This window comes from Urocampus carinirostris, chromosome 3 (assembly GCF_059441175.1).
Source record: "Urocampus carinirostris isolate Australia breed hairy pipefish chromosome 3, RoL_Ucar_1.0, whole genome shotgun sequence".
Classification (NCBI taxonomy): Eukaryota; Metazoa; Chordata; class Actinopteri; order Syngnathiformes; family Syngnathidae; genus Urocampus; species Urocampus carinirostris.
Genome location: NC_142351.1, coordinates 28,351,307 through 28,361,399, shown reverse-complemented (window position 1 = coordinate 28,361,399; position 10,093 = coordinate 28,351,307). Strand labels below are relative to the sequence as shown.

Sequence of the window (10,093 nt, the reverse complement as noted above, 5' to 3'; positions counted from 1 at the left end):
GTCCATAAATCACAGCCGGCAAAATGAACGGAAAATGATACCGGTACTTAAGGTTTGATGCAGACCTGCAGAGTCCGGGTACCCGTTGAAACTAATCCAAGGAAAAAAAGTCTATATTTCTAAAGGTAAGGGTGGGAAAAATATATATCCACTATTGTCCGCCGCGACAACAGGTCTCACTCACCTTTACCCCACTTCCCCTCAGCCCGTTTTTGCGCCGCCCCTCTTTTTTAAGTCGCAAAACATATCAGAATAAGTGTCTCAAATAAATACATTACAAAAATATAACGGTGAAAATACATATTATACATGGGTTACACATATTTACAAAGAAAGACGGTACATACATGTTTAAAGTCCCAAACAGGCCAAGGCTTGCTTCAAAGCTTTAATAATAATAATAATAATATAACTTTCATCCCAAACGGTGCCTGACAGGGCAGTTAATGGTAGCAACATGCTAGCAACAAGCTCGCAACACAGTAAACGGGTCTGTTAAAAAAACATACCGTACTTGTAAAAATCACGGTAAACCGTCCTCATCTTCCTCCTTACAACTGAAGCCATCAAAGTCGTCTTCCTCAGTGTCAGAAAGAAACAGTGTCAAATAGACGCCGTCCCACGCTCCCGCAGCCTCACTCACGTGGTCACTGTCGCTGGTGTCCTCCTCTTCGTCACGGCTTTTCGGAAACCGTTGGTGATGGTGGATTTTTTTATGCTGCCCAACGCTGTCAGGATCCACTGGCAGACTTGCAAAAAAGTTGCCTTTCGCATGCGGACAGTTTGAGAGTGCCGGTCTTCTGGTGATCCCAAGAGCAGAGAAGTGTTCTGCTGGTTCGAGAGCGTTCTCCATCCGGGCACCGGTGCTGTGGAATGCTCTTCCCCCTGAGATCCGATCTGAAACCTCAGCGGAAATGTTTAAATCTAAACTTAAAACTCACTTCTACTCCATAGCATATGAATAACCTACTCTTCTCGTCGGCTGAAAAATAGTCTGTGTAATATAGTGTAATAATCTGTGAAGCCCTTTGATACTCTTCGTGATTTAGGGCTATACAAATAAAAATGACTTGACTTGACTTTTAGTGAAAGATTTCTCGCCGCTAGTCAAGCCAAGAAGTTGCAGTCTTCCTCGGCGCATATATTACACCGGTCTAAATCTTACCTTTGGTACTTGAGCGCCGGTGGCGGCCGTAAGAAAAATTACATAAATTGGCCGCATTACTGAATATGCCGCAGGGTTAAAAGTTTGGGGGAAAAGTAGCGGCTTATAGTCTGGAATTTACGGTACATAAAAAAATATTATCTCTATTTGAGACATATCATTCTGAAGTAACAATGATGTTATGAGTAACACTCCGGCCGAAGCGCGCACTCCGGCTCGTAAGTAGGCATGGCGCCGAAGTGCAGCTTTGGGCTTGCTCCGGGCCCTGTCCCTCAAATCAGCTCAATTGGTCTGGCTTGGGCTGGTTCGGCTTTTATAGCTGTGTTACGGGTTGGGTTGGGCTGGTATTTTTGGGCCCGATCTTACCTCTAGTAAACACGATGAACTGCATTCAATTCATTATACATGCCGACAATAGTTATTAACTAAAGAGTGGCACACGATAATAATCAGGCTGACAATTATCGAACTGATAACGGACGTCACAGTTTATGGCCCGATAGGAAACATTTACCCAATAACGAATTAGGCTCTTGCTGCCACACTAAAACATTGATTAATGACACTACTTGTAAGAAAGACCCAAACATTTATGTATAATGGTTTTTCTTTTTCTGTAGTCATAGCAATACTTGGTCTCCTCTCAGTCACTTTGTAACGTGGGTGAGGAATGGTAGAGCTTCAGATCAGTCGCATGGCTCAGCAAGTGTATAGGCTCTTGTAATGGATTTTGAGATTTAGTCAGCACAGTACATCGGATTTTATTTTGAGAATGTTTTTGTCGCACTCTACATATACTTTGTGCATGCTCAAGCCAATTTAATGGATAATGGTTGCTGCTCTCGTTGATTAAGATTGTCAGCTGTGGGCACAGTCCTCAAACGTAGGTCTTAATTTTGGCACAATGTGGTACTTTTCTGTACTAGACATTTCCCCTCTGATTTTTTTCTTCAGGGCACTTTGTAGCCCTGAATTTATATTAATTGACCTTTGATGTGTTTTTCTTTTCTTAGCATTATTTTGTCAAGGCAAAGGCCTGAAACCCATTGAAAACAAGTCCGCGACCCATTTTTGGGTAGCAACCCACCAATTGAAAGACACAGCTAAACATCATATCAAAGTGAGCTGAACATATCAAACATATATTTAAATGGTTGACTTTGGGTGCTACTGTCCGAGTTGTCTCAACAGGTCACACTCTTGAGAATGTATTTAACTGAAACAATTAGTCTGAGGCAAGAATAATAATAATAAAAAAAACCCTCTCCCAGGCTTTTGAAGAACATGAGCAACCTGTGATTGACAGACACCGTCCACGAGGACATCCTTTAAAATGCCCAAGCGATTGAAACTACTTAAAGTGAGGAAAAAGCTGTCAGCAAATAAACCTTAGATGTTGCGCAATCGTAACAGGGATCCCTCCAGGAGGCTGTTCCATAAGCTCCGTCGTTTCAAAGAGATTCGATCTGCCGAGATTTAGTCCCCTCTCCTAACTTTCTGAGGGTGATGAATGACTCATAATAAGTTTCCAATGAAGTTTGGAAAGCTCAGGCTCATTTCTCAAGTCGTGGCTAAAAATAGCTTAGAGGGTTCCAGAGGAGAGAGAAACATGTTTGGAAGTGAAAGGGTACTGAGCTTAACGCTGATGTTATGATATTCATAATAGAAAAAGAATGAATATTTACCGTCCAAACAAATTGAATGCAATGCAATTATTTAGATTGACAACATTGTTGGGCTTCTAATCACACAGACCATTGAATCCGCACTCGTTGAAATGCTGATGCCTGGCTTTGAGAAGGGTACTGCAAATCAGATGCTGCATTTTAGGGCCTATTACACTTAATTTTCCTTTTTCAAAACAAACTAATGCTGAGGATGGACAAAAATAGTACATTTTTCCCTTATTTTACACTATTGAGACATTTCTAGCCCCCCAAAACCTTGCAAAAGGTTATTTTCTATTATTTACCTCTTTAAGCCTGCACACGACCTTCCCTTTTGAAATAATCGACACACGATTTATTGTTAGCATTGTAACTTTTAAAATGCCAAATGTATCATAAAGTTGTGATTATAAGCTAAAAAAAAAAAAAGCCATTTCTTTACGTCTGCATTAGAACTAAGAATAAAAAAAAAAAAAATCACTAATGGACATTGTGAATTATTAAGCACTTCGCAGTGGTAAAAACAATTGTAATTATTAATAAAACAATAATGATTTATATAATATTCAAATGCATGTACTCCAATTTGAGCATGACTGTTTTAATTACTCATAAGATTACATTTGCATGTATTTCAAATAATTTGAGGTGAAAACGCTCATTTTTGTTTCATTGTTTTGTTTATTTTTAAAAGCAAAACAAAATGCGTAGCAGATTTTAGACCTAAAACAACGTTTAAAAGTGATTTGTCTAAACGTGTTCCTCTGAAAATTAAAGATCGTTAAGCCATTTGTATTTTTTCACTTGTACTTAAACTAACACATACCCAAAAAGTGTTTTTATTGTGTTTTGAATCAAATAATAAGATTTCACATTTTTGACGATGATTGTTACATTTAGGGATTCAAATAAAGGGCTGTACATTCTATACAATATATTTTTGAAGTATTATTCCAAACATGTCATGACAGCCAGCACTAGGGAATGGGTGAATCAGGGCCAAATCAGATTTTTCACAATTTTACATAAAAAAAAAATTGTCAAATAACTTTTTATTTTCTAAATCCACTGTGCAAAATGAGTTCTTAAAATAAAAAACATATCTAAGAATTAATATAAAAATTAATCAATCATTAAAAAATGAGTTCATATAAATGTTAAGGATGCACTTAAAGGCACAGTGTGCATTGTCCCACGCCCCGCAGTGGTAAAACTATATAATTAATTCAAAAAATAATATTGATCCAGATCAAACATACATGAATTATCATATAAATGTGAATTTATTTAAATACTCATAGGTTGAGAAATGTAAATGTGTTTTACATAGTATGAGTCATGCCATGCATACAAACTTGTCTGCCATCTCTCTGTTACGGGTAACAAACACCAAAAAACTGGTGGATAACAGGGCAAAAAATGCAAGCTTCATGACCCCTTCATTCTCTGAAGATTGTATTTTCCCTTGTGATTTTTTTTGTTTAATACATAGTGTCCCTTTAACTCTCAAAGCAAGGTGGGTGCCGCAAAGTATCAATCCTGAGGGCTGCATTCAACATCTGGGTTGCTTCTAAATATTTGCTTATTCATCATGACATTATTTTCACTTTTAAGTTTTTATTAATCCTCTGGTGCCTTGTCTAATCTTGTTTCAAAAAAGATTGACTCCGTTGTTATCCATACAAGCAAATACAAATCAAATTTTTAAATGAAAACAAACAACATGCTAAAAAATATCTTGAAATATAAATCCATACATACTGTACATTGGGGATTGTCTAATTTCCACAAAGCAGAACCATTCTAGTTATTATACTTTGTGTAGGTCCTACAAAGTCCAAAGTTGTACAGATTTGGTACAATATTTCTTTGTGAAAACTTGTTTTTGAGAATGCAAGACACAAATACCATAAAAATCATCAGACATTGCCATGAAAATTACACGAGAGTAGCACTTCTATGTGAAGCCACGCAAATCTAAACAGGTTTCTCAAAGCAGCAGAGGTCACACTGATTTGCAGTTCTATAAAACTGTGAGTTCATACGCTATGTAGGTTTGGTTCTGCACAGTTCATATTATGCACCAGTACATTTATATTGAAAGAGAGATTTGGTGAATGCACATATAAAACTGGTTGGTAACCACTGGTGTAAGAAAAGGAATCTATGCCCTTGTTGATATGTCAGGTCTCACACAACTCAATTGGGTTTTTTTTAGTTTGGGGTTTGATTTTCTAAATACTGGCAGGAAACTTGGGCTCCTGCCAAGAGCATGAGCAGATTAAGGATGCAACAAATAGTCGACGTTGTTGACAAAAATGTATTATAAAAATAATCAATAATTTTCTATAGTCGCTAGGTTTTTCCAACCGAGTGAGGCATCTCCACATGAATAGAATCTCTGCTGAGATTGTCACGGTTGCAACGGCGCCAAGTTGGTCCCAGCCAGGTGGGGCCCTGTTCTTTTGCGGTTGCCACGGCGCCCAATTGGCCCCGCCCATGGACACCGGCTGAGACGCGTTGACTGATTGCTCCTTGGGAGTACTTAAACGCCGTCCTTTGAGCCGTTAGTGGTCTGAGCATCTGTGATACTTCGGTGATACTTCTGCAAGACTCCTCTTAAACTGAAATGCTTAGTCTGTAAATTTGCCAGCGTTTGATCCTGTTTTATTATTTGGCCTGATTTGTTTGATTTTTACCACTTTTGTTTGGATTTCAATCCACTTTCGCGACCATCGATTCCCAGATTGAGTGTGCGCGCATTCCTCCTCTCGCTAATAAATTTTGAGTACGTTACACGAGTGGGTTCTAAATTCTGTTTCCTGCCCTGGTCCGTGACAGAACGCTCAGACCACAACATGAACCCAGCTAACGCTCACACAAGCGCAGATTGGGGAGAGCTAGAAACTCCCTCTGCCTTGCAGCAGTTGGACCGGACAAAGGGCGCCGTCTTGCGATCGCCCAGTGACGTCACCGGCCTTCAACTGCAGGTCGAGGGAAATCTACGGAGCATGCAGTGCCAGACTGAGCAATTACCTCAGCGGACTGAGTTCCTGTCGCGTCAGCTAAATGAGCTCCTGTCAGCAATGGCCCCGCCTCCAGGGGCATCCTGCAGCGCCCTCACCTTTCCTGCCCATTCGACCCACCGACCCGTCCGCCATGGCAATTGCTGTGCCTCGAACGGGATTTCTGGGAAGATTTGGTGCTGAGCTGTCCTAGGTCCCCATCGGCCTCAACGCCGCGCCCGTCGGCTTCAACGCCACAGCCGTCGGCCTCAACGCCGTGCCTATCGGCCGGCCTTACATACCCGTCTGTCAGTCAGACTCCCCTGCTCACCTGTTTGACTCCCCGGCTCGCCTGTCTGACTATGCCGATCGCCAGTCTGACTACGCCGATCGCCAGTCCGACTCCGCCAATCGCCAGTCCGACTCCGCAGATGCCTGTCCGATTAGTCTGCCTGCCACTCCGACTCTTCCGACCCGTCAGACTCTCCCGCAACGCCCAATCTGTCCGAGGTTCCCGCCTGCTTGCCTGATTTGCCTGTCCGCCCGTCAGTCTCGTCCATCTGCAATAGCGTCTGTGTCTTGAGTTGTTCAAATGTTTGGGAGCATTTGGCGGCAAATGAATGATGCACAAACATTTAAACGACTGTTACACAAAACAAAGTCTGAATTGCCACAATATGATTCAAGGAACACCCAAGCCGTTCTAATTTTGATGACATGATTGTACATTTTAAACGTGTATGTTTCGCATAAAAAAAGAGTTTGAGCTAGGCAAATGTATTTGAAATCAAGCTCAAACTCCAAAGAACAAAATCAAGTTGGAGAAACATTAAAAATGTTGACAATTGTTTAATTAATTTGTTATAGACTTTGCATTTGACTACTGAATAAACTTCACAAAAATGCACATGATGGTTTTTTTTTTCTATTTACTGCTCTACTGAGAGAACCTGTTCTGGGTTTGCTGGGATAAAATGTTTACTTGATATTAATTAATTCCCTTTCTGCTTGTCCCTAAAAAAAAGTTTATTTCTGAATGTATGTGTCTACCAATCGATTTCTGTGCCTTATTAGTTTTCGATTTGTGTTCATTTTTTTACGAACCTGCAATACATTCAATAAAATATGTATTTTTAAATGTTTCCTTTAATTTCGTGTTTATTATTATTTCCACATTATAAATAAACTTCACGCTAAATTTAAGAAGGAAAAAAACAATCCCATTATTCAACTGATTGTTGCACTCGTCGTGACTATTCGACTTTTAAAATAACTGTTGCAGCCCTTGAATAGATGTGAACTGTTCATTCCTTTGACTCATCACAAAAGGAAGCTTTTTGGGCAAAAACAAGCTTGAAGGTGATTCACTTACGTGATGCGCCTACAATGTCAAGGAAGAGTCTCCCCACACAGTGGGCACATATCGTGATCGGAAGTGTGGAGGATTTCTGTTATTGATCCAATGCAGATGAATGCCAACTAATCACCGCATTCCGAAAGCAAACAATATGCTAACGAAGCTACCCGACCAATGTGTGCAAATGTCGGCATGTGGGTTGTTCTCACCCGCCTGTATTACCTTGGAGATGTAGTAGGTGGTATCAAAATAAAGAACGTGATGGACTCTGTAAAGGAGTGGAAAGCACTTTGGCAGTGATATGATGATGCTGATAAAATCACGAAACGCCAAGACGTGTGGGCGTCGCCTCTCAGTCGTCATTCCCAAACAGGCCAAGGCTTGCTTCGATGTGTTTGGAGGCATGCATTGAGTTTCGAGCGGACAGTTCCTTCTTAAAGAAACAGAGGAGCCATAAGACTGTGTTTTTGATGAACAATGAGTTCTTCATGTTGGCTGTGTTACTGAAAAACAGCAATTATTTACCGTTACCAGTTATTACACAAAAATGTATTTTAGTTACCTTCCAGATTACTGACACCAAAAAGTCTCCGAAAGTAACTACATATATACATATACATCAGATTTATATATACCGTATTTTCCGCACTATAAGGCGCACCGCACCGCGTTATAAGGTGCACCTTCAATGAATGATATATTTTTAAACTTTTTCCATACATAAGGCGCACCCCATTATAAGGCGCTATAATTGCATGCTGGTTTAAGATCAGGTAATTGTGCAATTTTGTAATTGTAATCCTGTGCAGTCCTTCGAGATATTTTTGTGATTAAGGGCTATATAAATAAATGTGACTTAACTTGACTTGGCTACAGTAGAGGATTTAGTTACGTTATGCAACCATTAGATGGTGCCGCGCTAAAGGGAATTTCAACAAAACAGTCAGATAGGTCAGTGAAACTGTATTAATAGATAACAAACAAGCTTTCCACAATCTTCATTCACTCCCAAAATGAATAAACAGCTGTTTTATTATTTTCTCTGAGGTAAAGCATTTTCGTGACACATCTTTAACATCTTTGAACAACAGCAAGGCATAACATTTTACTTTTCCTCCATTTAGTAAACACGCTAAAAAACGTCTGATACTGTTATGGTAAATTAAACGTTAGAGCAATCGCAATATAGTGACACTCGTAATGTGCAAAAACAACAAGTGCAAAACAATAACAATAAAGCAATAACATAATAACTGTAAAATGTAAAAACGTAAACACACACCAAGTAGGACCACCTCTGAATTCTTTAATGTTAAGTTCCCGTGCCAGCGCTGTTGCCTTCATTCGAATAGTTATTGTACTGACACTTCTACTTGCTGCTCTTTGTTCAACAACCCACTGTTCAAGTGTGTCCTCTAACTGTGGCCATCTCGCTTTATTGCCACGAACACTTTGTTTAGTCTTCCTTACTTGGCCATCGATTCATTAATGTTGAACTCTCTCGCTGCGTGACTGATCGCCTTGAGTCTAAACTCTGCGTTATGAGCGTGTCTCGTAATAGGAGCCATTTCAGGGTCTTTATACAAACGCACAAATAGAAAATAATCGTTGTTTAATATTTCCCAGTATGCACAGCGCACTTCTTCTTCTACGTGAAAAATGGAGTCGGTGGCTGCTTCTCTTAGTTGCGAGACCTTGTAATTCAATATTGATCCATATATAAGGCGCACCTAATTATAAGGCGCATAGTCATCTTTAAAAAAAAAAAAATCAGATTTTATGTGCGCCTTATAGTGCGGAAATCACGGTATATGTATATATATATGAAACCTTCATATTTCTTGGCTTGTGCAATCTTGAAACCTTGCAAACAAACATTTGTCGCTGTGGTTATTGAACTGAGTACTTTAAGCCCAGCTCGTTTTGAGGGTGCTTAGCATTCCCAACAATTCCAGAAGACTCGGTATGTGGCCTGCTATGTCAGTCCTTAGCTTGGCCTTTGCCATGACCTTTGATTTTTGCAATCCGGAGATGGAATAAGAGCTTGCTCTGTCCACTCCACGCATCGGCCCGGTATTGCAGTACCTCCGGGAACGGTGCATTCGCAATGATCGCAACAAGGCTATAGGGCTAGGACCTTAGCTTAGCCTTTTGGCTGAGAGTAAGTGTCCCGGCTCCTAGGCTTTGTAGCGTATAATGAACTGACCGATAACGGATAATGGATAATGAATAACGAAGATAGATCAATAACCCTTAAAAACCCCAAAAACCCCCTCTGGGGTTCAAACAGCTTAATTATCTCCTTCTCCATTTCTGGGTATTGTCCATGATGTTTTATTTTGTTTTGTCCAGACATTATGTATGGCAAACACATTAAAAAAAAAAAATCAGCACACTTTTATTTACATTTTCTGCTCACCTTTGCCTTCACTATGTCTGCTTGTTCTTCTTGCCACCCTCCCCACACATTGCCTACCATCCGCTGGTGACAAATACCAAACTATGTGAATATAAGCTGACCCCCTTATTCAGTATTTCAATTTATAGTTGTTAATTCGGCTAAGCTGCAAGTCTATATGGTAGGGAGAATATCTCCCTGAGGAGAAATTCAGTGTTCTCGTAGTCTGTGCTTTGAACCCTTGAGAGTGTGTGGTGGTGCAAGGGTTGTATGTGACAACATAAACAATGTAAGAATACTTCTCTATCTGTATTTAGTGAGAAGTAGAATAATGCAGTAATCAACAATCTAGTCACTACAGTGTAGTTATGTATTAATAACACATTATTGTACTTCTTTCTGAAAAAAGTAAGTGTGGTTCAGAAATGCTACCCTTTGTAACATGTTAGTCCTGACACTGCTTGTTGTTTAGAAAATGAAGAAGTAAACGGAGAGCGCATT

The 10,093-nt window shown here is 39.9% G+C and overlaps 1 pseudogene; it reads left to right on the top strand.

Annotated features, from left to right (window-relative positions):
* The first annotated feature begins 9,181 nt into the window (after positions 1–9,181).
* LOC148369349 (U2 spliceosomal RNA) lies at positions 9,182–9,301 on the top strand (annotated as a pseudogene).
* Positions 9,302–10,093: the final 792 nt, after the last annotated feature.